The 26,713-nt window shown below is 51.2% G+C and overlaps 1 protein-coding gene across 1 annotated transcript in view; it reads left to right on the plus strand.

The window, feature by feature from the left end:
* The window catches only part of DLGAP2 (DLG associated protein 2), a gene marked incomplete at its 3' end in the record, with an annotated part of 448,164 nt that overhangs the window by 192,217 nt on the left and 229,234 nt on the right, over positions 1–26,713 (plus strand). Inside the window, exon 2 of the mRNA XM_080710521.1 lies at positions 13,233–13,265. The remainder of the gene's footprint in view (positions 1–13,232; positions 13,266–26,713) is intronic.

Genomic DNA, 26,713 nt, shown 5'->3' on the forward strand with positions numbered 1-26,713 from the left:
CCCTCAGACCTGAGGCACTGGCCTAGGGTGCAGTCGAGTCTGTGTGTCCCTCTGGGTCCCTGCTCCACGCTCTCTTCCAGCCCCTCAGGGAAGCATGCCAGGGCGACCTTGGGGGTGAGGAGGGAGACCGTGCCTCCTGCCTATAGAGCCCTGTCCTTGCTGGACAACAGTGGGGGCAGGACTGTGTCCAGGCCAGCGAGAGGCTCAGCAAGACACGTGCAGCGCAACCTCAGCCTCCATGACAGGTGCGGCGTGGTGAGTCTGGACCACGCGGGGCCTCTGCGCACGGCATCTCCTCTGTGCCAGCTCACGGCTGTAGAGGAGAAAGATGTAAACATGAATTCACCACCTCGTCTAACTCAGTCACTGATTCCATGAACCTCTGATGAATAGTCTTTTTGAGATGACTTCACATAACCTGCCCGTGAGCATGGCAAGGTTTCTGGTGTATTCACAGAGCTGTGCGGCCATCACCAACTTGTGCTGTTTACTGGCCCGGCCCAGGAACATGCTCGGCCACCTCCTGCCCCCGTGCAGTTGCTGTTCGGGCCCCCGCGTGTGAATGAACCTGGTGCCACCACAGTGGAGCTCTTGTGGCCGGCTCCTTTCACCGCCATGCTGTCTTCAAAGTCACTTCAAGTGCTGGTCGGTCTCTGAAGGCACGTGGCGGCCATCCCTCTGTGGATCTGCCCTCGGTGTGTCCAGCGGTGGATGTTCGCGTCGCTTTTGGCTGTGATGGATGATGTGGTGGTGGACGTCGTGTTTGTTTGTGAGCACTTCACTAACCTTTACTGAATATTTGCTGTGGGCAACTTCACGGAGAGGGATCAGGCCTCACCTATGCTCTCCGCAGCCCTTCATTTAATGGCAGAAGACTGAGCCGCCACCGCCCAAGAGGACAGGGACCCTGTCTGCCTGTTAATGACTGCAAATGTCGTGTTGGGCATGACCCTCAGTGGGACGTAGACGAAGGCACAGAATGAGGGCACAACTGGAGCACTGTCACCGAGCCAGCAAGGCGTGGCTGGGCTCGCCCAACCTGCCCGGCTCTGCAGCCCATGGCCCCGCTCCCTGACCGTGCTTCTGTTTGCAGTTACTGGTACATGGTCTTGGCCAAGAGCTTGTGGACCACCTGCCAATCAACTTTCCGGGCCACAGAAGGCACCTCAGGAAATATAAATGCATACAAACAAGGGTCCCTCAAGGAGTTCACCCTGTTCTTGAAAATATGAAGTGCGCCTAAATCTGATAGACTTGAAAGTACGTTTTAATCTGCAGCTGGGCTCCGTCCTCTACCTGACAGCAGCCAGGTGTGCTGTGACAGCTTTAATGGTATTAACAATCTGAAAGAACTTCTCACACAGCCGCAGGGTCTGGCCGCAGGACCCAGAGGGTCGCCTTTGGGAAGACACCTCAGGGAGTGAGCTGAAACGGGTGCTACTGAGCATCTTGAATGGATGTCTAATTTTAAAGATAAAACCTCAAAAAGAAGGCTTCGGTGTGTCTATTGAGATAGAAACCCGAGAGGAAGGCTTTCCCCGCCTGTGTGTGTCTGTGTGTTTATGTGTTTGTGTTTATGTGTATATTTATGTATTTATGTGTGTGTATGTATGTTTGTGCATATAAGTGTGTAAGTGTGTATATGTGTAACTGTGTGAGTGTGTACGTATGTGTATTGTGTACGTATGTGTATGTGTGTAACTGTGTGTAGGGATGTGTGTATGTGTTTATGTGTGTGTATGTATCTGTGTATGTATGTGTATGTGTGTATGTGTGTGTAAGTGTGTGTGTGTGTACTCTCACGTGCATGTGGAGGGGGAGCTGCTGTCCTGTTGTCATGGGAGGTGACACGTACGTGCCAGGGCTGCTAAGGCTTGTGAGCACAGCTGTGCCCCCCACCCCAGTTCTTCAGTACGGGCCTCTGGCTGGAAGTAAGCTGCCCGGCCTCCTCAGGCTCCTGCTGCTCCTGGGCCCTAGTGGCCCAGCCAGGTCTTCATGTGGTGTCTCCCTGTGGGGCGGGGCAGGGCCACCCTCCTAAGACAATCGCCACATCTGCAACGGCCCACTTCCACAGAGGGACACTGCGAGGCCCTGGGGTCATAACTCCATGGATATGCTTTCCAGGAACACATCTCAACCCAGAACAAGTTGCTTAGTCCTGAAACCATCCCATGTCAGGGAGCAGTTGAAAACAAAACTTGAAATAAACTGACTCCACCCTGGGGCTGATTATGGGACTCTGGTGGGAGGGTTCTTGGCATGTCTTGGGGAGAATTGTGGTGGTTAGGACCCTGTGTCCAGCACAGGGTGGGTGGGCTCCACATGCCTGTGGGGCATCCCTGTCGCTTTTGGAGCAGGCAGCGATGCGCCGGCTTCCTGCGGGCTGTGGTGCTGCCTTTGGGAGGTGTCTTGCCGAGCTCAGCTGGATACAGAGCAGAACCCCGGCCTGGGGCTGTGCTGAATTCCCTCCTGGTTGGCCCACAGCCGGAACGCTTCCCCCTCTGTAAGCTCAGCGCGTTGCTTCATTGGTAGGTGGCGGAGACTGAATACGTAATTCTAGCATTCAGGCCAGTGTGACCTGGACTTAGCCACTTGCTCTGGAAGCTTCTGTCTGGCTCTGGCTCTGTTTCTGAGTTCAGGGCCCTCACACTCTTAAAGCCGATGAGTTCATTCTCACAACTGAAGATACAGAGGAACACACAGTTGTCTCACTGTTCAAATGACTTTTCTCATAAATCTTTTTGAAGTCTTAATATGACAAGGTACACCAATTACGAGTATTACCTCTATTTTAAGCCTTTCTTCATGGTATGAGATTATCTCCGAGGGTGCCGTGGCAGAAGACGCGTGTTTAGACTCGCTTTCCTGATTGACACCCCAGTGTAATTTGGCATAATGGGATTTAATTTGTTTGTAGATAAACTTACCTAAAGGGACCGTCACAAGTGCAGAAATCTCATAGCTTATATAAGCAACAGAAAATTAATTAGCATGGGAGTGCTAATTAGTATATCCAATTTGCGGTACTGTGGGATGGCAAGAGGACTGGAGTTTGTGTGAGGTGGCGCAGTCGGAGCTCAGAGACACACAGGGAGCCCGGGAGCCTGCCAGGAGGGGACTTGAGCCCGTGCCTACGGGCCAGAGTGGGGGGTCAGGGCCTCGCCCTGTCCAGGGCCCCCCACCTTGTGGCCTTGTTGCCCCCGGGAGTTTCTTTAAGAGTCCCCACCGTCCAATATGACGTGCCTCTGTGGCTGACTTCACTCTGTCTTAAGAGACACCGCTTGTGTTATAAAATGCGCCTCTCTGGAACGACGCCCTGCACCTGCTTCCTCCAGGAAATGCCTGGACTTCGGCAGGAGCCCTCCTCTGGGCTGGGCCGTCTCTGCCTCCAGGGCCTGTCCCAGCTGACCTGGTGTGCTGTCCCTGGTCCCTCAGGGTCACAGAGCTGCTCCCCACCTCCACTGGGCCGGCTGGTGAGTGCGAGGGGGCCTGTGGTGAGTGGGTGGATGGGTGGAGGAGGGTGGGGACCTCCCAGGCGCCTCCCTGTGGTGCTTTCCTGTGTTGTTTTGCTATTGGCTGGGATGTCTCTTCATGGGAGGTCTCTCTGAGTGTTTGGCATGGGGCAAGGTCCTGGGGTGCGATTGTTAGTGCTGAAAGACTCTGAGGGGTGGGGGGGGGAGCAAGCAGGGCAGCAGATGCCTGTACCTCCTTCAGCCTCTCCAGGAGGGAACCTGCATCCCCAGAGCCCAGCGCTCTGTGGGCACTGTGTAGCTGTGCGCACTCACTGCCCTGTGAACTGCATTCGCGTCCTCAGGGCGGGTGGAGCTGCAGGTGTGGCAGGCAGGACTCCAGCAGTACACTGTACAGGGCCTCGCTGGCCATGTGGCTTGAGGAGGTCTTCCAGTTTTCCTCCTGCAGAGAGGCTCAGCTGGTTAGGGGTAGTCTGTGCTCAGGAGGCGGAGTCCAGCAGGCTTCAGCCAGGTCTGTTCCAGGGACAGCAGCCTCAGGGCCTCTTTATATGCACATCCATTGGCTTTGCAGACATGTTGAATCTGTCGTCCTGCGTCCCTGCACCTCTGCCCGCGGCCCAGCCCCTTCTATACTGTGCTGCTGCTATCTACTGCCTCATCTCCTGCTCCTTCTTCTTTCCTTCTCTCCTATGATAAATTGCATAGTCATCTATGTTTTATTTTCCTCCCACGATTGTGAAAAGCAGAGCAATTAAATAGCTATTTGGACTTTCCCTATCCAGCCTTTTCTATCTTCCTAGATAGGATTTCCACATCAATCCTGGCATCTTCCTCCCATTTCTCAGAACCCACGTGCACAGAGCCCGTCCATTCCCACAGTCACTGCCTGGCCCTACCCCTGCTCCTCACAGGTCTCCAGGACTATAAATCATCTCGCCTCCGCTGATTTCTTGCTCAGACATATCACCCGCCTTGCGCCAGAGAAATTCTCCTGAAACCGGTGTCTATTTATGTAACTCCAAATAGCTTCCCTGTCCTGCATGATTAAGCCAAACTGTTGGACATTTATTCTTTTTTAAATAAATTGGTCAGATCCCTGCAAGGTGACCTGGCCTTCCTGCACAACTTCTAGTCCCTCTCCTCCACAGAGCTTCAGTGCAGATGTGCCCAGGTGTGCAGGAGGCTCTGAGGCCTGTGTGCAGAGCGAGCACACGTCTGTGCGCACACTCAGCTGTCTCCCAGAGAACTCGTGTCTATGCCCCAGGGCTGAACGGTTGTTGAATGGATGGTGAGCCATAGAGCACTTTAACTCAAAGCAGGGCCATGTTGGCTGAGCACATGACTTCATCTCTACGGCACGTGCTTATATCTCTGCAGGGATGCTGAGGAGGGAAGTACAACATTATGATATTAAAGTATTATAAAAGAGATGTGATGGAAACCTAGGGGAGAGGCCCAATCAGCTCATCTACAGAAATCAGTTACAGAAAGTAGAGGACTTAGAGCTGATTTCCCAGAACTGACATTTAGAATAAATCTTAAAGAATGAAGTGGAGTTTAACATTTGGCACTGAGACTGGATCTCTACATGCAAAAGAATGGAATTCACCGCTGCCTTGGGCCACACACAAGATTAACTCAAAATGAATCAGACCTAGATGTAAGAGCCGACATTATGAAATAACACACATCTTCAAGATCGTAGGTTAAGCTTTTTAGATAGAAGGCCCAAAGCACAAGTAAGAAACGGAAACAGGAGATGAGTTGAACTTTACCAGAAGGAGAAACTCTTATCTCTGAGTTCCCCATGAATAAACTGTAATGGAAGCCCACCAAATGGGGAAAATGTTTACAAATCATGTACCTGACAAAGGCTTTTATCTGGAAACTGCAAAGACCTCCTGTGCCTGCCAGTCACACTAAGACAAGCCAGTCAGAGAGTAAGCAAGGGCCCGTAGAGACATTTCTACAAAAAGACGCGTATGTGGTCATCACAGGCCTGAGAGGCTTGGTCTGATCACCATCAGGGAAGTTCAGAGAAAAACACAGCGACATCACCGTGGTGATTAACAGTGGCACAGGAAGAAAGCAAGTGTTGGCAGGACCATGGAGACACAGGACCTTCGCCCAGTGCTGTAATACAGCCACATTGGAAAACCTTCTCATGTTACTAAAAAGGTCACACACTGAGTCAGCATAGGACGAGAAATTCCATTTATTCGTGAACACTCGGGAGGAAGGAAACACCACTCAGAAACATGTCCATGAATGTCTACAGCGGCATTATTCATGGTGGTCAAACACTGAAAACAACCGAGGGTCCAACAACTCGGGGATGGATAATTACATGGTTCTATGTGCATCAAGGGATTTACCTGGTAATACGAAGGAGCGAGGCCCTGGCACTTGGCACAGCCTACGCCTTGAAGTCGTCTTGCTCAGCGAAAGAAGCCAGTCACAATAGCCACACCTGGATGTAATTCATCTGAAATGTTCAGAATAGGCAAACCTATACCGAAAGTCGAGGTTCCCAGGGGCCGCGAGGGGAGACATGGGGAGTAGACCCTAAAGACTACAGGCTTGTGTTTGGAGGGGTGGAATGCTCTAGAGTTGGCTTGGTGGTGGCTGCACTACCACAGCTGTGAATATGCCATGGAATGTGGGTTGGGAGCCCACATGCTAAGTGGGGAGCTCATATGGTGAGTGGGAACTCAGTGAAGACATTATTTTTTAAGAATCACTAAGACAGTAGTGAGTAGTCATTCTCCAGGCAAAGCAGGGCAGGAGGACGCACTCTGTGTTCCGCATCAGGGCAGGAGAGGGGAGCAGGGCAGCGATGGTGTCCAAGGACTTCCTGGCCAGGTGCCTGGGGTTCACCTCCAGGGAAGGAGAGGCCTCTGACTCTGCTAAAAAGTGAAGGCCCTGTCCTGTCTCAAAGGGGCCTCCCCGCAGGACTGGGCGGGAATAATACCACTTCAGAGCCACACTGAAATTGTGTATTAAAATGTGTTCCTATGACTTCAGTGCAGTCAGTAACTTTCAGCTCCAATGCACCCATTTGTCTTCCTCATTTGTCTTAAATGATGGGATCCCGTAGGCATCTTCTACTGACTTCAGAATCACCTCAGAGCACGTCATCAGTTTAATGTTCTGGGTGTGGGTAATTGATCTCCCAAGCCCCAGACATTCCGAAGAGACCCCAACCACACGATTGTGGAGTCTAGAATCTCTCAGTCAAATTTGAAGTGTAGAAATGATTTCCCCCACTATATTCGGTTCTATTGTAGACACGTAAAGGTGGGTGGCGATGCCTTTGGACTCACCAGGGCTCCTCAGATGCACCCTCACTCCCCTGCTGGCATGGCTGACGCCTAGGGGGCTGCTCACGTGTCTCTCCTCACCTCTGCCCCCCCCCGTAGAAGTGCTGAGCCCCCAAGTTGTAGGATCACTCATGCTCCCCCTCCCAGCTTGCAAAGATGAATATGGTTTCAGAGCTCATGTTTTAAATTTCATTCAGCTCCTCAGAACTGAGACAAGTCTTCCAATGTAGCTAAGTTTCTGGCTCCAATCTAGACTACTTTGTATAGTTTAAAACCATTGAAAAGATTTACTTTCTGGGAAACCAAATTCAAGATAAATTAAAAATTGTCCCAAAAGACCCTGCACTCTTTTTCAAGAAGGTTTAACTTCCTTTCGACTTCATGCACTACTTACTGGTGACAGAAATGGGAAAAAAATAGCTTGTGATAGGTCAAAAAATAGAAAATACAAATTCAAGTCAAACGAAGTTTGACAGCGGCTGCCTGGTGCATCTGCTTTAACTCTCACAGTAGAGCTTTCTCTCCAGCAGCACGACAATGAACTCAGGCCTGACAGATAAATAACAGCTCTGTGCAGGGCTGATGCCTGGTGTCAAATCTGTGAGCTTACTGTAATAAACGCAGACCGCCAAGAACAAAGGGAGAGGCTTAAAAATAAGAGATATTTTGCTGACACTTTTGGAATAAACTAAGGACACATTGATGTCAGAGAGGAATATTTGGTGCATGCAAAGTGGAAATATTTAAGGTTCAGGGAACTGAAAATGACCCTGGGGAAGTTTCAGACTTGCCTGTGCCCTGGGACCCAGGGGAAGGGCTTGGACCCTCAACCATCATGGCATCAGAGATTTCTCCATACCTTTGGAATCTCTTATGCACTTCCTTTATTTTGACAAGAATAGGATAATTAAGTCACGTCCCCTGAAGTCAATATTTATTATCTGTATGATAACCAAAAATAAATATGAGATATAACTACATGCCTATTTTTAAAAGCATTGCTGAGCCGGGCATGGTAGTTCATGCCCATAATACCAGTACTTGAGAGGCTGAGACAGAAGGACTGCAGGTTCAAGGTAAACCTCAGCAACTTAGCCAGACCCTGTTTAAAAATAAAAATACAAAGGGGTGGGGATATGGCTCAGTGGTAGAATGCCCCAAGGTTTAATCCCCAGTACCAAAAAAGAACATTAAAGCCTTAATAAACATTTATAAAGAGTCACGGGAATGTCCCTTTATACATTAGAAGAACATTCATAGTACACACACATACACATACACACACACACACACTTTTATTCATATGCTCTGGTCTTTATTTTTTTATTTTATTTTTTTGTGGGTCTAGGGATGGAACCTCCGAGCTATACCCGCTGCCCTATTTTTCATTCTTTATTTTGAAACCGGGTCTCACTGAGTTGCGGAGGGCCTCACTAAGTAGCTGAGTTTGTCCACGAACCACGATCCTCCTGTCTCAGCCTCTGGAGTGCTGGGATTACAAGCATGCGCCACCATGCCTGGCTTGTCTTTATATTTATGCCAGTCTTATTATGTAAGGTATATATGTATGAGAAGCACATGCATAATTTTATATGCACACAGTATGTATTTGTCTGCATTTATGCACATTGCATATGTATATATACACATGCCTATAATGGTATATGACATACACATATGTACAAATGCATGTACTTATATGTGCATACAGCCATGTGTGCACACATCGATGTGCGTGTATTTCCATGGTGTCTGCGATCAGCCATGCCTGGGGTGTCAGGTGAATGACTGTCTGTGTGAGCATGGTTGTTGTGGTGCAAAACCCATGAGGAATGTGGGCATCCTGACCTCAGACCAGGGAGCAGGAAGTGGTTGTGTGATGAGTCCCGGCAGATCCTCTTTCGAGAGCTCAGGTCCTCATCCTCAGTGGTGTCTCCAGTGCTAGAAGGGCACACCGCCCTGGGGAGGCCCCCACAAGCTCATGGCCCTGACTCAGGGGGTCTCAGGACCTGCCGGGGGAGGGGACAACGTGGCCTGGCCCTACACAGGGAAGGTGGGCAAGAGCTGTCCTGGGGCAGTTGGGCTGAGGGATGCGTGGCCAGCTGGCATTTGGCCTCCACGGCCCTTCCCACCCGGGTCCCCACAGTGCTGCCCACTGTCCATTTCGGCCGTGGTCTGGCAGCTGCTCTGTTTCTCAGCGTGGCCTGTGTGTCCGTCCTCTGGCTCTGCCTCTTGCCAAGGTCCTGGGTGTTCCTCTGACAGGGACGTCACTGCGGCATGTCCTGCTGGCTGAGAGGTTGCAAACGAGACTCCTTTGCAAGCAGCCGAGGAACACTGGTTCTTGTGATCGCGTGCGTTTTGAGTGTTCTGGTGATGAGAATGGAGTGTTCTGGGTTTATCTAGCACGCACTCACAGAGGGTCTCCCATCTGGTGACAGGGGACGTGTCAGACCAGGCTGTCTCCTACCAGGGTGAGTGCAAACACTCAACCACGTAAGTGAGTCAGGAGGTGGTGGTCAGGGGTGGGGAAGAGAGGGGCCATACAGGCCACTCTTTCACTAAGAGAATGATGCCCATGCCTAGATTTGGGGGACACCTGGGGGCAGGAAGTCAGTCACTCCCAGACTTGGGACAGAGCCCAGTCTCCACGCGTGGTACCTGCTCCAGCAGGAGTGAGGCCTGGAGTTGCAAGGCGGTGCGGGTGACGGAAGGCTGAAGTAGACAGACACAGCCAGCTGTGTGCTTTGCAGCCACCACGTGGAGCTGAGTGCGGACAGTGGCTGGCCGGAGGCTCGGGGCACAGCTGGGGCCTTCAGCAGCTCAGAGAGCCCTGGCGAAGGACAGGGAAGCGAGTGGACCCAGGGTGAACTGGAGCTGGGGTCCGAGAGGGCTCTCTGACCTTTTTCTAGATGCAGCAGTTTCAGAAAGAAATGAACCTACCTGTTCCCATGTGCGGGCCTTCTGGACCCTAGACCATGCGCTGCTGAGAAGGTGAGGGTGCCAGATGTTGACCTACAGACCCCGACCTACCACCCAAGTTCAGTGCAACCAGATGTTCACCTTCATGCAGGTGGTTTAGTTGACATAGCTTAGACCAGGGCAGCCTAGGCTTGGGCTTGACCAGCCGGTGGTGAGCATGGGACCTCAGGCAGGAGTCACTGCTGGGCCCACTACCCATGCCAGGACCCATGTGACTGATGGCTCGTGTTTGCAGCAATGTGGAATGCCATTTAGGACACTGGCAGGACTATGGCAGCACAGGGCCCTCAGGGACTGGGAGATGGTGCTGGGCAGGGAGAAGAAGCAGCTGGGTGAAACTGGGAGGCTGTGGTTGCATGGCGTAGCCAGGAGAACAGGGGACATTTATCGGTTCTGGACTGGGAGGCAGCGTCTTGGAGGGTGTGGTGGGCTTCAGTCCACGCATACACCATCAGCAGGTGTGTGGGTCTAAGAATCCGAGGCTGGTGTCTTTGCCTTAATGAGTGGTAGTTAAAATCCCGAAGCCAGAAGAGCTGAGCCAAGGACCGAGAAGAGGGAGATGAGCCATTGCCGAGTGCAGACCCCAGGGATGACAGGGTTTGTAGGAGAGAGGGCATTACGTTGGCTCTTGATAGCCAAGAGACTGAATGGGGACAGAGCTCAGAAACCAGACACTAAGTTTAGCACATGCTTCCTTCATGCTGTGTCTGCAAGAACCGTTGAGGTAATGGGAAAGGACAGTTTCTGTCCCTGTGTATTTGTGGATGGGGAGAAAGGGAAGGTCAAGAGAGAGCACCGTGTTCTGAGATTTCTGAGGTCGTGAGTGTGTTCCAGAGGAGCCTGGCGACTCCCTGATGGGTGGCGGTGCTGACCATCCAGCCTGGGGGCCGGCGGTGGGGATGTGCGTGGTCTGTGCAGGAGCAGGCACATGTGTCTTAGCTCTCTTCCTGACAAGGTCTGCCCATGCGTCTGAACTGTTGGAGCGGCTGAAATAGGACTTCTACTCTATGACTTTTGCTCATTTCTGATGGGTGCATAGCAAGTGGGGGAGAGATTGTACAGAATGATCATGTTCCGGATGAACTGTTTGAAAACTGTTGAAGCTTTGTATGGTTGTTCCAAGACTGTAGGGCCAGCCACAGGCCAGTAACTTCTCCCTGGCGTCTCTTTCCCAGCTGAAGGGTAGAAGGAGAATGCTAGTTATTTACACAGTGCTGTCCTGAGACTGATGCGATTGGAGCCATGAGCAGCGCTGAATTTCATAGATAAAAATGGCAAAGAAATAAACTATTGATTATCCATGGGAGACCCGCCATTTACCTTTTGGCTAATTTCTAATCCCAGGTGCACTCTGCAGGCAGCAAACACATATCTGGAGTGAATAATGATGGGATGCTGGTTTTCCTCGGAGGTTCCAATAAACTATCGAGCTTTCTTAAGTCGAGCGCACTCTGAAGGCAGATGCCCCAGAAGCATCTCAAAGTCACATATGGCGCTCTAGGACTGGAGCTGGAAAGCAGAGGGGCCGGGGTGTGAATTCTGGAGGGGCTGGAGCACTGGCTTTCTGCACAGAGCACCTTCCCCACCCGGCGCGGGAGGGCTGCACGGGGCTCATCTCTTTGCACCACAGCTGCATCCCCAGCACATAGAAGGGTGCTAGGGGCAGGGCAGATCTTCAGCCAGTGTTTGCTAAGTGACTGAGCGAGTGGAACTTCTCTGAGGACGTCTGAGCCTCCTCCGTGCATCAGCAGCCACCTGGAGACAGCAGGCCCCTTGCCTCCACTCCCTGACCTTCATGGTTTGTTTCCCATGGCCCATCACTTGACCAAAGCCCTGCATTTCTGGGTTGGCCTTCACAGCCTCTTATTGTACCTAAAGAACCTGATTAGACTTCTGTCTGCCTGCTGTGGTTTAGCTGATCCATTGTGTAGCGTCAAAGGTGCCCACGCTCCGCCAGCCAGTCCCCGTCACCTGGTTTCTGCTGTGGCTTCTCAGGAGTCTGAACTATTAGGAAGCCTAAACACCTTTCTTATATTTCGTTACTGTGGTATATTTTCAGTGTGCCCATAAAAATACTCTCCCAAACACATATGCTAATTCCTTTCCCAGGAGGCCATGCCGCCCAGCTTCCACTCCTCTGAAACTCTAGCCCCTCCCAGTGGCCAGCAGCCTCCATGCCCATCTCCCCGCAGCACGCCTGGGATTCTGGGCCATGCTCCGCCCGTCAGTGCTCTGCCTTTGGGTATCTGGTGCCGGTCCTCCCTTCAGCATCTGCCCTGTGAGGTGATTCTCATCTTTACACTTAGTCCGCAGTGGAAACAACTGTTATATTGCCAACCTTGTTAACTGATCAGGATGTTCTAGGTCTGGAATGAAAACATACACAGAATTACCTCTGATTTTGAAATGGCTCTATGTGTGAAATCTATTCCTATGCCATAGATAATAAATTCAGTTTTCTTCTCGTTTTGAAATGGGAACAAAGGCAAATTGACTTGGTGGTAATATCAGTAGCCAGTACTAAGAGATTCACTTTGTGCCAGAAATATTGCCTATACCTAAAGTGCAGGGTAAAAGCTGCTTTTCAAACTAAGAATCAACACATTTGCTGGAATTTTCATTTTATATTCTTCTCCTTATCTGCCCCATAGAAATCGCAGTACTATGATTACAGTTTCCTCCTACAAATGACACTGGGGAGCTTCCTGTTGGTCATCCTCGGCTTGCACGGTTAGGCCCGTGTGATGGCAGCCTTCTTGACCCCAGGGAGGCCTCTGCTTCTGTTTCCTACAGCCCCGAGAAGGGTTGTACATGTGTCTCTAGGGAACTGGGTAGCTGGGGCATGGCTTCGGCCTTGCTTGCCCGTGGGGCATTGGCCCTGTGCCTGCCCATCCTCACAGTTTGCATCCAGGACCCCGTGGGGGTCCCTGCCTCGTGACTCTGACGGCCGCTGGTCAGGCACAGGCGCCATATCCTCCTGTGGCTGGTCACTTCATTCTTAGGATCTTGGATTCCTCAATCTTGTCCCACACAGGAGCTAACCGGGGTCAGTTTGTGTGTCCAAGAGCTTGCAGACTCTTGGTCCTGCCCCTTTCCCAGGCCAGCAGCAAAGCCAACAAAATGTTGTCCAAGTGCAGGCCTAGCCCATGACATGAAGCAGTAACATGCGCTGTTCTTTCCTCTGGACGGCAGGTGTGGAAATGTACCCAATGCACACACCAAAGAGAGATCTCTATTTTAATAGGATGTCTTGCTGTGGAAGACGCTTGCCAGTGGCAGTTTTGAATGCAGCCTTGTTGGGGTTAGGGTGAGAGCAGCCCTGTCTGTCCTGGTCCCCGCACCCAGGGTGGTCGAGCTGCCTCCTCTGCCAACCTGCTGCAATCTGATTGTTTTTCTGTCTGATCTCTGCACCATGTGGCCTGCACACCACGGAGTAACACTTCTTTGTCTCTTCTGTTTGCAGAGTCGCAGTGTACCCTGTGCGGTGAGCCTGAAGGTGAGTACCTCTGCCATTCACACCTGCACAGTGGGGTGTGGGGGGTCACCGTGGGGGAGGCTGTGACACGCCGGAGAATGTAAACATTGAAAAAGAATTCTGTGGGGTGTTTGATGGAAAGAGAAAACCATAAAGCAGCATGTGGGCTTTAGGCAAGTTCATCTCTAGAGAAAAATGGATGTGGTAACCAACTGCAGTACTTTCATTCCTTGTTTGGACTATAAATTCTAAAAATAATGGATGCCAATACTTATTCTTTAGCTTTAAATAGATTACGAAAAGTGCTAGAGAGCCTCAGGTTACAGGAGACCTGGCAAAACTATTCCTGGTTGCTAGTGACCAGAGCTGAGCAGGTGCAGGACTTTGCTGACCATGGCTGATGCCAGTCTATTACAGTTTAAACTCCAGCTGAAGTTTCGTATGTCTAAAACACTCTTAAAAGTGAAGCTCCTGAATTACTAACTTGCTAACTATGTTCCAAAACATGGAAGCAAATTTACGCAGTATTTTTCAATGGTATGACTAGCAAGAATAAGGAAAATATGGAAACACTTTGATTTGTAGTCAGCCGAAAGGCAAACTGTCTGGAAGACAGGCCAGCCTGGGAGCAGGGAGGCGGCCAGCCCAGGGCCTGCGTGGGTTCAGTGCCCAGCCCTGCCCCGCCCCGCAGTGTCAGAGAGCCCGAGTGCCAGCCACAGGAGCCTGGACGCGAGGACTTCAGCATGAGCCCTGGGCTGCAGGTGGGCCCTGGCCAGACCGACCCGCACACGCAGAAGGTGAATGGAGGCCTGCCCGGGGCTTTCCATCAAACACTCAACTCCGTCGGTTTGATGTTAACGGTATGTGGATGGTGCTCTGAATTTTCCACACGCCGTTGCAGGTGTATGATGCCCCTGTACACACATCTGAAGGGCTCCTGTTTTGACGTGAGTGGCAGCCTCTGGGCCCTGCTATTCCAGGGCCACGAGAAAGGCAGTGTCAGAGTCAGGACTGAGTGTGCTCTGCCTGTGGAGTGCCCGCTCTCCTGGAGGGGCTTCCGGCCGTGACGGCTCAGCCGCCTTTGTCTCTTGGGCCGACCGCCACTCTTGCTTATAGTACAGCTTTATGTTGCTGTCCTGCCCTGGGAAGGTGCGTCTCCTGCTTGGGCTTCAGGTTGAAGGTCTTTGCCCCGTGGAAGGTTTCCCCTGTGCCGTGTGCACTAGGGATGCGAATGAACCCTGGTGAACAAACTCATCCTGGGTTGTCTTCTTGCTGGTAATCACAGATGTCTGTTCCCTGCCAAGGATTGTGTGCCGTGAGGAGTATGTCTGCTATCTGCTGCTCGAGCTGTCCTGAGGGGCGGACTCTGAGTTGGGTTAGGGTTGATAGCGGGCTGCAGAGTGCCCTGGAGGGGAGGCTATTGAGCTGTCTTGGAACACCAGGGCTGCGGTGTACAGTCCAGAATAGACTCAAATCTCCCAGGCGGACCTGCTCTAGTGTCCTGTGTCATGAGCACAGGCAGCCCCGTCCCAAGTGTCGCGGCCCCAGCCCCTTCAGGCATCCCAGCGGCATCCCATGGTGGCCAAGCCAGAAGCGCCAGTGCCAGCCCTCGTCCAACTTCAGCAGCACTAAAGTTGGCCCACAGCATATGTGTAGAGGCGCTGGAGTGAGGGACATCCTATGTCTAAAATACACTGAAAAGTGAGGCTTACGGCGCTAGAGGGTGGTTCAACACGCAGGTATTTAAGATGAGACCCTGGACGCCATAAAGTGTGACCCCCGCTGTCCAACCAGAGTCGCCTGGGGGGAGGGGCCCGCAGCCTCCCGCAAGGGGTTCTGGGTGGGGAAGGGGCTGCTGCCACCCTCCCCCTCCCTACCAGTGTGGCCCTGAGGTCCTCGCAGCCTAGCAGATGTGCCCATGGAATTGCTCCAAGTCAGAGAGCCAGGAAGGCCGAGGCACGCCTCAGCTGTGCTTTATTTCAGAAGAGCGCCAGCGTATGAATATTCATACATGTTTAAATCATTGAAGTAATTAGTCTGTGTGAGAGCCGGCTGGGTCAGCCCATGGAATCTGAGATCAGCGTTTAGTTCAGTCATCTCTTCCGCAGCCCATCTGCGGGCTCATAAACACCATCCTGCAGGAAGGGTGGGAGTGGGGCCCGGGCAGGGGGCTGCGCAGAGTGGGTGTGCCCCCACCCTGATGCCCCAAGGTGGAGCGCCAGGCTTTCAGCTGTGAGCTCTTGTCAGAAAGCTGTTAACAGCCCCCTAAACCAGCGAAGTGGGAAACACCTATTTGCATTTCAATGATGATTTCTTCTGGAGAGAGCTAGTTCTTTGGATACAGATTGAGTAAGTAGCACAGGCTCGGATGGTAATATCTGTCAAGCAAATGAGACTAGAAAGGAAGTTTACAGGATGCTAAAGGCCCCTGCACTCTGCCGCCATGGGTCTCTATAAGGGCGGTTCTGACTTTTAAGAGAATCCTAAATTTTAATTGTATATAAAATGCCGGTAACAACCTCAGTATGGAAATGCATACCGGGTCTGCATCGCAAGGTTTCTGAAAGCGGGAGGGCTCTGTTTTTGCGGTAGAAATGTTTATGAATTTGCTGTTATTTGTCAGGCATCTTTCTTCCTAGCAAGAACACAGAGATGGCCCGGCTGTGACTGCTGCAGTCACTGGCCAACAGCAGGGCAGGGTGTTTGGTTGTACCCAGGTCCTCCGCGACCCCCAGGGGAGGCTATGATGGCATTGCTGTCAGGGGACCTCTCTTCAGAGAGATAAACAGCAGTATGGTTTACTAAAACAACTAAGCCTCAGTTGTCATGACAACTTGCCAATTTGACTAAGATGGCCTCAACTCGTATGAGTTTCCTAGTGGTCTTGGTTATTTTTTAGACGGCCGTGTAACTGGGTGTTGTATGGCAGTAGGGCCACTTGATAGCTGATCTCGACACAGCAAGAATTCCTGTCTGATGTGATCTGTCAATTTAATATAGAGAGATAATTTAAGAGTGCATAGCCCCTTTTAAACTTATTGACAGATGTATGATACTGCCTGCTCACTAATAAGACCATAGAGAAAAATATGACATTGGGCAGGACCACAATGCCAGTTCATAGATTTGCTGTTTACATTTTATTGTTCAAATTGTCCTCGCAGCAGATAGATTTTCTGATGTGGGAAGATGGATCTTAACTCCTGATGGGATTAGGAGTACTCACTAAAACTCTACTATGACATACTAACAATGCCTTAGATCTATGTTGTTTAACCTGATTAAAATGCAGACACAAAATAAGCTGTTAGAATATACTTTGCCATTCAGGAACATGCTACAAGAATACTAGGGTATGTTTTAGTATGAAACATATCTCAGCAATCCACACCTGTAGATGGTAACTTTAAGAAGTAGTGAGTGATCCGTGATGGCATGAATATATACTGAATTATTTGGGGGAATGTTGGTAGAAACTCTATCCCAAAGTAAAATTCAGATTTAAAAAAGAAAACTTGAAAAGCTTAAGGGAAAAATACATTTTTCTTTTACTTTGATCATTTAAAATCAAATAAACAGCATGCTTTTCTTGATTTTTGGACATTCCGAATATTATATATCTTACACAAAGTAGGAACCCAAAGTCCCTTTTCTCCTTTTATGATGCATGATTAAGACATGGGGGCATCTTGAACTTAGTAGCTTTATGTTCTTGATTTTTTTAATGAGAAATTCAAGCTTTTCCACCATTGATTTTGAACAATGGGAATGTTTTGTACCTAATTGAATATGTGTCATCTAAGATGTTAAGGCCTCTCTCTAAACGGGAGGCAGGGGGATAGGGTGCCTTTGAGGACCAGACAAGGCAGGCGGCATTGCTATCCCGCCCACAGCCCTGTCCCTGCCCCCTTCCCTTTGGTACGCATCACTCCCACTCTTAGTGTGAGAATGCACCTTTTAATTGTGTGCTTTGGAAAACAGTGGTCTTTTCTGGTTGCGATTCTTTGAGAGCCAGCGGAAGTTGACCAGCCATTATTAAGTTCTCAACTTGGGCCAGATAGTCCAGAGCAATTAGCGTCACCTTGGGACTGGAGTCAACCCAGCCAGCCAGTTCTCCAGGACCTCAGAAAGGCTTCTGTTTTAGTAGACACCAGGTGCTATCTTCTGGGGTAAGGGTAACAGTTCTTTCTAAAAGTTTATGATGGAAAAGATTGGAAAGATGGAGACTGAGCTCATGCAGGAACTCTGTTTGACCCCCTGAAAACACATAAAAGTTGTGTATGATATATAACAAGTCTGTTTCAGCAAGGAAGGGAGGGAGAAAGAAAGGTCCTGAATGCCCAGAATTAAGGGAGACTCTTGAGCCAGAGGAGAAGCACATGTTTGAGCTGTGCAGGGCACTCTTCAACTGACTGATGCTGTGGCTTGTGAAATGTTAGCGCCTTCTTACCCAAACACCCCTGCTTGTGTTGGGAATATTTGCAGAAACTGCAGCTCCCCACCCTGGTTTCCCACACCTGGGTGCTACTCTTGGTGGGGCAGGGCAGCACCTCTGTTCTGCCCTTTGTGGGATCCTCAGGAGCCCCAAGAACTGCTCCTGGTGGCCCTGGCCTCTGGCCAGCTGTCAGTCACTATCTCTGAAGCGAACGTCAGGTCCTGCCATTTCCTCCTCTGGGTTTTGTCCGGGTCCTTGTGGTTACAGGATGAGTTCTACCCTAAACCACCATCACCTGGCAGCCTGTGGCTCCGGGCCCAGCTGTCCCTGGAGCTCCTGCCTGCAGGCTGGCCGGCAGAGCTGACCAGGGCCCCTGCACAGTCGGCTCTGGGAGGTTTTGGTGATGGAAGAGGCACCACGAGCAGAGGAGAGCACATGTGAGGTCTGTCTGTGTGCGTGTGAGCACAGCCAGGGTATCAAGGGGCATGCAGGAGTGGAGTGCCCTTGTAATCACAGCAGAATAAGGAAGAGGAGCTGGTGATATTATTGTTTTGTAAATAGAGAAGTCTAGAAAAAGACTCCCAGGTCAGCTGGAGCACCACGCCCCAGAAGGGACATTCCTGTCGCCCTGCAGAGGAGGTGTCGCCTGCCACCTGGTGCATCCCACGCCTGTGGCGCTTCACGGACCTCCCTGCAGGAGTCTGTTGGAGTATCGTGCGTGCGTGCTCCGTTCTGAGCTTAGCACGTGGAGCACTCTTTCCTACCGTGCACCTCCACGGTGCCTGGCTCCTTCCTACACTTAGCTGTGTGATTTTTTCATGAATTGCACATAGCTGACCATGAGGATACCTGATTCCGTCACCAGCCGAGGCCCTTTGTAGCTGCTACATTTCAACAGAGAGGTGAAGCCGGGTGATTGAAGTAGGGCTAGTGAGCAGTTGAGGATGAATGGCACGTGCCAGCTGGTGTCTGAGGCTCTGGGCAATTATGCATTTATGCAGAATGATATAAAATGCACAAATGAGCCCTGATTTGCAAGCTTCATTAAAAAAAATAATATCCAATATCTGAGATTCAAGCACTGGGTTGCCATTGAAACAACTTGTTGTCATTGATTTTCTCAGGAAATATTTTACTTTTTATGGTCACTGGATCATTTAAGTATCAGGTCCTAGGCTTAGTGTTTAGACAAAGCACTGTGTATTTTCTTGTTGCTGAACTTGCATCTGTTGCATTTTGAAGTGTGTTGGGAAATCTGCACAGAACAGATGCAACTGAACGCGGAGGGAGAGGATGTGAACGCTGAGGGAGAGGGTGTGAGGATGTGAGGGAGAGGATGTGAACGCGGAGGGAGAGGATGTGAGGATTGTTTCTAGTCATTGCGAGGATGCGCCCCTTGCAGTGTTGGGCAGAATGGCCCGGGAGAGGAATCTGATGTCTTCACATCAGGCCAACACCTGGAGAGGAGCTCCTGGTGCCATTCACACCCCTGCACATGCGTGAAGCCCCTGGCGCAGAGCGCGTTCTGGTTGATCTGCTCAGCGCCAGGTTTCCTTAAGAGACTTCCCTTGACCTTCTTACGCTCCAGGAATGCAGAGAAGCCGGTGTTTATTGTGCTTCCTGAGGGTGAAACACCGCAGCCGAAGCTGGACTCATTCATGACTCCTTTCTATTCTAATCTGCACCTGATGCTATCTAGGGGGCAGACATTGTCAGAACTGCTTGGGGGGTTGGTCTCACTCTGACTTGGCAGGCGCCCAGACACCTGTGAGGGCAGGAAGCCTCTATCACGGTGGGGTCAGTGGAGGCAGCCTCTGGTCCAGTCTGGCGTGCTGTTGGACGAATGTTGTGCTGCCTCTGTTGCCCTGCAGAGCCACCCACCTGCCCACTGGGTCGAGGCCGCCTAGGGGAACCAGAGCCAGGAGAGGAATCTTCCTAAGCACAGGGCTCCATGGCCTGGATGTGGCGGAGGATTGGCAACGCAGCCCCCCCAGCCCGGTGCTCCCACTCTCTCCCCTGTCATGGCCGCCTTCTACATGTTCCGTTTCTGCCTGCATCTCACAAATGCAGAGCAAGTCCCAGGACATTGCTGGGTGCCAGAGAGAAAAGCTGAGGGTCTCGGTGCACAGGAATCGTGCTGGAGAGTTGCCCCCGGGGCAAGAGCAGCTAAGACAGGGTTGATGAGCCAGGCGATGTTGGCTGGGCCGGGACGTGGCCCGCTCCTTTGTGTTGGGCTGGGGCTGAGTCTGAGATGTCTCTTCTCTCTCTGCGCGACTGGAGGGTGTGAGAGCCCTCCTGCCTCCAAGCCCGTTTCCGTTATTGACATGAATTCAGTGTCGCTCTCTGACTGTACGTCTCATTAGCAATGTTATGAGTAATAAATGAGGGGGGGACTTGCCACATCGATCTCTACAGAATGACCTTGGCAGGAAAATGTCCCACATGGAATTGCTGATTCCTCCCCCAACCAATGACCCAGAACTAATGACCCAGAACTCAGCTGTGAGCCCAGAAACCAGGAAACTGGCAGGAGGACTTGCAGGCTGGACAGCGGGTTTGAAGCGGGAGAGTGGCTATGGGTTCACCCGCAGACGATGGAACCAAAGGTGAGGCAGGCCATGCCCCATTCGCGCACATGCACGAGCATGTCTTCCTGGTGGAGAGGCACAGGCAGAGAGGTGTGTGTGCAAGAAACCGAGCCTGCAACCTTCGCTTTGGGTGGGGGTATTCCGTGAAGGCCTTAGGCTTCGCTCGCCCTGCAGCTTCTCCTTGCCCTTGTGGTCCCCCCGGAAAACAAGCTCTTCCCTCTGACCACGGGTCGTTTTTGTCCCCAGACCTGGAACTGCTGCACTGGGAGACCAGGCCTGAGATGCACTGGAGCATGTGTCTGTGAGCGTGTTTTAGAGATAGGAAGGAAAGTAGACCACGATGCAGGCGGGGGGGGGGGGGGGGGGCAGGGCATGGCTGCTGACGGTGCAGGCCCGCCGGCTTGCGGGCAGCCTCTGGGGTTCCACGGCGCTGGTGTCCTCTACTTGGCTCCTGCCGTGTATTAGGGTGTCTATCCTTCCTGGGAAGAGGCACAGACTACGAGTCTAGAGGGAAGGGTTAGACTAGGAGTTAGGAGCCAGCGCTCCAGCCCTTTCCTGTTGTTAGAAGTGGGGGCTTCATCAGAATCAGCTCCCCACCGTAAGATTTCTGGGCCTTCGAATCGCGTCTGCACTTAGTGCGAGTCTGCACAACCCAGCCTCAGCTGTGTGTGGCTGCCTGTTCTCTGGGCCTCCTGCGGAGGTGTAAATCTGCATCTTGTGACACTGCAGCACGGCCTGCTGGGTGGGGGAACTGATCCTTGTTATTAGACGTATTGCAGAGAAGGCTGATGGGAGCTCATTTTTCAAGATTTCAAAATTGTAATGAGGAATGACCCATTTCCCATTACTCAAATGAACGAAATTTGCCACATCTTCACGAAATCAATGGAGTTAATGTGGAAGGTCAACCATTACCAAATTGAACAATAAATTATTAATTCAATAAACCATAACTCCATGGAAGAAAAACCGAAAAAGAAAGAGCAGACGCGAGGACGACAGACGCAGAGCTGGGTGGGCTTTGGCGCCGAGCGCGCTTTCTCCTCTTCACCGGCAGACCCGAGCCAGTTCTGTAATGTCACCACACCCAAGGTCCGCGTCTAAAATGGGGAAAGTAGTACCTGCACGGCAGTTTCGAAAATTATAGTGTTTAGCATAATGCTGGGTATGCAGTGGGACTCTGACCTCTGTGTTTTGCGTTAGGATAAACTTCATTGTTCCTCCGTGGATTATCAGGTTTCTACTTGTCAGACATTCTTCCAGGTGTTGGGGAAATACAGAGGTGGACACAACAGTTCTGCTTCTAAAGAGGAGCTGAGAGTCAAATCCACACTTGTTGGAAATAAGCATGGTGTAATGAGTATTATTATTCACCTGCTTTTTAAAAAAGGAATGGTCCCCAAATACAGAAATTGTGGCCTGAGTGGGTCCTGCAGGGGCAGCTTCAGCTCGCGCGGTCAAGAGGTGCTTCCGGGCGGGGAGAGTGAAGGCAGAGGGTTGTTCTCATCTTCTTTTATGTTTCTGTACTCCCCTAAGAAAGAGCTATAGGAACTGGCCATCCTTTCTCAGGACAGCATTTCTTCCTAAACAGAAGATACAAGTCTTTCTGTCTGTCTGTCTGTCTGTCTGTCTGTCTGTCTGTCTCTCTCTCTCTCTCTCTCTCTCTCTCTCTCTCTCTCTCACACACACACACACACACACACACACGATCATAGGAAGGGTGGGATCCTATTATTTGCAACATGAATGGCCCTGCAGGACGTTAGGTGAAGTACGCTTAAGCTAAGCACAGCAGGCAAACACTGTGTGCTCATACACGCAGAAGCTAAACTGTTGAGCCCACAGGAGTTGAGCGTGGCGCGGTGGTCACCAGGGTCGGGTTAGAGGGCACAGACTGGCAATGATAGCTAGGTCCGTCCTGGGGTCCTGCGGTGTGGTTCAATCCCCAGAGCTGGTGATACTGCAGCGTGGAGAAGCATGAGGAGCCTGCCCTGAGGGCCCTCGGTGTCTGTGCTGGGTGAGGTGGTGGGCGTGCTGGTCAGCCAGTGGAGATCTCCCAAGGTTGACGTGCATTCACACACGCCTCCCCGCGCACCTTCAACCTCTGCCTCTACGGACATCGCAGCACAGGACACTGGAGAATAATAAAGTGAGCCTCACCCACCCAGGAGGCCTGGCCAGCACCGGTGTGCATGCCGTCCTGTGCCCAGCTCCGCAGGGTGGGCAGTTTACACATCCCTGTCGGGTTCCCTATGAGACAGTGGGCCGGCTGGCTGGGTCAGCAGGATCGTCCACAGTAGACATTTTCTAGAAGTTTCCTGGCATCATCAAAGGCTAGAGACTAAAGGGGAGGATCTCCGTGTACAAACAACAAAACACCCCAAAGGACTGCCTGCTGTCTCCCCGGAGGTCGCCACCCCTGCCCTGGGGGGGAAGGTGTCAGAGGGTGCGGCCCCTAACCAGGTACGCAGTGACTACCGAGTCAGCCCACTTTTCACTTAGGACTCTAACTGCTGAGGATTCTTTGCAGAATCATTTAAGAGTGATCCTCAGACAGTCAGCCAAGTCAGTGTGAAGTGTGCATCAGCCTAGATGGAGATCGCAAACCAGCACGCAGCAATCGGGGGTTATGTGTAGAGAGTTGACTTAATGTGACTTCCAAACATTCGTGCTTAGCATTGTGTTTGAATTAATAAATTCAGCATCATTTCATTGTTTTCTGTTTTGCCAAATTCTGGACAGTTGCTCAGCATCTTGAAACCAAATCAATAAAGTTAGTGCAGTTGCATTTAAGAGCCAAGCGTGCCATCTCCGCTTAGATGAGACACATTGGATCTGAACTGACTCCGGTACCGTTAGCCCCTGCGTCTAATCTTGGATGGGCCATAGAAGCACCTGCCCAAGTCACAGAAGCCAACATATGCAGAGGGTCTAGATGTGCAGGGTTGTGGGCTGGCTGCCAGAGTCCCAAAAATAAGATCCAGCTGGGAACGAGAGGCAGAAATACCCACACCACTTTGTGTGATGAGAAGGTCAAAGATGCAGCAAACCGTTCTGAGTGGAAAGGACAGCGCAGGAGCTGCTGGCTGAGAGGTGAGGGTTCACGGGGCTCAGACTGTGGGTGCCCCTCATTACCCACAGAGGCTCCTACCGCTCTAGGAGAGGCCCCTGAGCCCAAGGTCTGCGGATACCCGAAAGCCACATGCAGATTTCTTTTAAAGGCCTGTGTGAGCTTTGGGGGCAAGGAGAGGCTGAGTTCTCATCAGGGAGACCACAAAACCAGCCAGCAGGCTGCAGGCTGAGGGAACCTGGGAGAAAATGTCCACTCTTCATCTTTCAGTGCTGTCTGGCCCATGCCCTTGGGGGAAAGGGTGTGAGTAATAAGCTCCAGCCACCAGGGAGAGCTCTCTTAGGAAGCAGCTTTCGGGGTCAGTGTAGGCAGTACTCACCTACCACAGGCACATAGGCAGAATGTGCATTCCATGACAGGAATTAACCAGTGGGGCCTGGGATGTGTGGAGCTGAGGAGCCAGGGAGGGAGCAGGCTGCCAGCAGCCCTCTGTGGCAGTGGCCGTGGGGAGGCTGAGCCTACTTGCAGCAGAGCATTAGGGCCCAAGACGGGTCAGCCCCATGTACCTCCTGTGCAGCTTGGAACCTGCTGGGGGCAGCACACACACTCCAGGGGCTCCGTTCTGCCTGGGACTGAGTCTACTCACGGAAGGGTGACGGCAGGACCCTGCCCCAGCAGATCCTGCGTGCCTGTGGACAGTGGAGAGGCACTGGCATCCTCAGCACAGGTATCACATTCTGAATACAGGCGCAAGGTCTTTCCAGGCCCGGCCCTCACAGGACCTGGAGTTAGTTCGCCCTCACCGGGATGAATTTGAATCTTATCCAAATTCTCCAGCCAGGGTGGGCGCTGTGGTCAGAAGCTGCTGCTTATAGAGGGGGATGAATACTTTATGCCAAGTTTAGATGAACAGGCTGTGGGCTCCCACTGGGCAAGTGGGGTTCTGCTCCGAGAGCGAGGCTCCACCGTACTAAGGTGGGGTTCAGAAGGGAACCTCCGATGACGTCTCCAACAGCCCTCTGTACAGTCAAGACTCTGTGCTTCCTGACATCGGTAGCAGTTCAAAACCTGAGTGGTCCAATAGCCGTTTTTCACTTTTGAAAGCCTCGTCAGCTTAAACAGTAGCTCTGTGGTAGGGTCCTTGTGATGCCAGAAGGTCTCCCTGCTTAACTCGCAATTGTCAGTGTTTCTAGTTTTATGCAAAATATACTCTTAAGTTGTATTTTTAATTTAAATTAATATTTAATGTAACTACATTTATCAATGTCTTAAATCAATCTTCAATTTACTTAAGAGATAAAATTACTTAGAATAGTGAACTTCTAAACTGGGTGTGATGGTTCACACTCGTAATCCCAGCATTTGGGAGACTGAGACAGGAAGATGGCGGTGTGCAGCCAGCCTCAGTTACTTAGTGAGGCCCTTTGCAACTCAATGAGACCCTGTTTCAAAATGAAGAATAAAAAATAGGGCTGGGGTGTAGCTTTGAGGTAAAATGCCCCTGGATTCCATCCCCCCTCCCCACAAAAAAGAATAATGAACTTCTGTTTCCCTAAATGTCAGTGTTCTGCGATGAATTCACACACACATGTGCGTGCATGCACACACATATGCACACATACTTGTAAATGTTCCTGTGCATACATACATGAACATAAAAATAGATCAACTTTGAACCGGATGTGGCGGTGTGCACCTGTAATCCCAATCTTGGGAGACCAAGACAAAAGGATCAGCCTCAGTAGTAGACTCTCAGTGACTTACTGAGACCCTGTCTCAAAATAAAAATTAAATAGGGCTGGGAGTATAGCTCAGAGGTAGAGTGCCCTGGGTTCAATCCCCAGTACCACCAACGAGGGTCAACATTTATAAGAATGTAAAAAACAAGTGTTTTGGATTCCTTTGCTGAGTTGGTTGCTACCTCGTTCTGTTGTAAATAATGGCCGAGCCCAGTTAAAGCTGAGGATGACATACTAAACATTCCACAAGAATGTGACAAGAAGAGAAAGAATCCCCTTGCTCCTAATTTACTGACTTCACCGTGCTGCGTCTCTCTAGCCCCTTCGCTAGCAAGTAGTTTTGTTAAACACTCACAGAGCCTACAACACAGCTTAGCAGCTGCGACATCTTCATGGAAAGCTCGTGGGGCTGCTGAACCCTGTGCTGTCCGCCCTCCTCGGCTGCTGTTTATTATGCAGAATAAATATTGCAAAGGCGCTCTCGGTGCAGTCGGTCAGAGCCTGTGGTTGTGAGCACCCGGGGTGAACGTGGGCCAGTGCCCTGGTGCTGTGGTGCAGCGGGCGGCTTTGGTGCCGTACATATACACGTACCCATAAGTGGGGCTTAGAAAGGCGGGCTTGCCAACTGGAGTCTGCTCATTCACGGAGCCGGTGGAACCAGATGCTGCTAGCTTGTGGCAGAGAGTCTGGATGCCAGCCGCCACTACAGGGCAGACATTGCCTGGGCTGCTGGAGGAGGACGCACACATCACAGCTGCCAGGCTGGGAGGGCTGCAGCGCCTTGGCCAGCTCCCTTCTCCCTCCAGATGTTGCAAGGTCCTGTGATTCCCAGGGAAACATGATTCCCAGGTGAACTGGACCACCTTTCCTTCTCTTGAGTAGAACAAAGATCTTTGATAGAACAAAGACAAAACGTGAAAGCGCGACTCCTACTTACACGGTGTTTCTAGGAAAAGGACTGAAGTAAGCAGCTCTCATTCTAGGGCCTCTGCAACTCGGTTCCCAACCCCAGAAGAAAAAAGTACACGAAACTTTATACTAAGCAAAGATTTGGGAACAATCTATAGAGACAAAAGTAAAATATGCTTTTTTCTAAAAATCAGCATTATTTTAGAAACATTAATTTATATTTGCCATGCATAAGTGCTATTTTTCAGTGTTTCTAATCGTTTTGTTTTGATCGTATTAACAAAAGAATACAAGCATCGTGCAACTGAGGAAACGAATAGGGCTGTACACCCTCCTGCCCTGCGCCGAGGCGTCCAGGCCACCGAGGGGCCCTCCGCCCCCACCGCAGTGGCTCTTGGGAAGTGCCCCCCTTCTCTCATATAACTTCTGTTTCACCCAAAACACTCTGAGGGGTGACATTTTAACACTGGAGTTTCAAACCAACACCGCATCAACTTGGAGCGGCGGGTTCTAGTGAGACACTGAGATGTCACAGTTGGACCCTGCGCCCTGTCTGGGTGACGCTGCGATTCTGTGGCGGCCGCCCCAGCGGGGGCTGTGCAGCGCCTCCCCCTGAGTGACCCCCGCTTGCTGTGCAAGAGGGTTTCCTTGTGCTTATTCACCATGCCCTGAAGGCGGTTTTCTTGCTGGAATTTTAAGTACAGTTCAAGTGCGTGATGCTGGAGCCC

Source organism: Muscardinus avellanarius (assembly GCF_963383645.1).
Source record: "Muscardinus avellanarius genome assembly, chromosome: 14".
NCBI lineage: Eukaryota > Metazoa > Chordata > Mammalia > Rodentia > Gliridae > Muscardinus > Muscardinus avellanarius.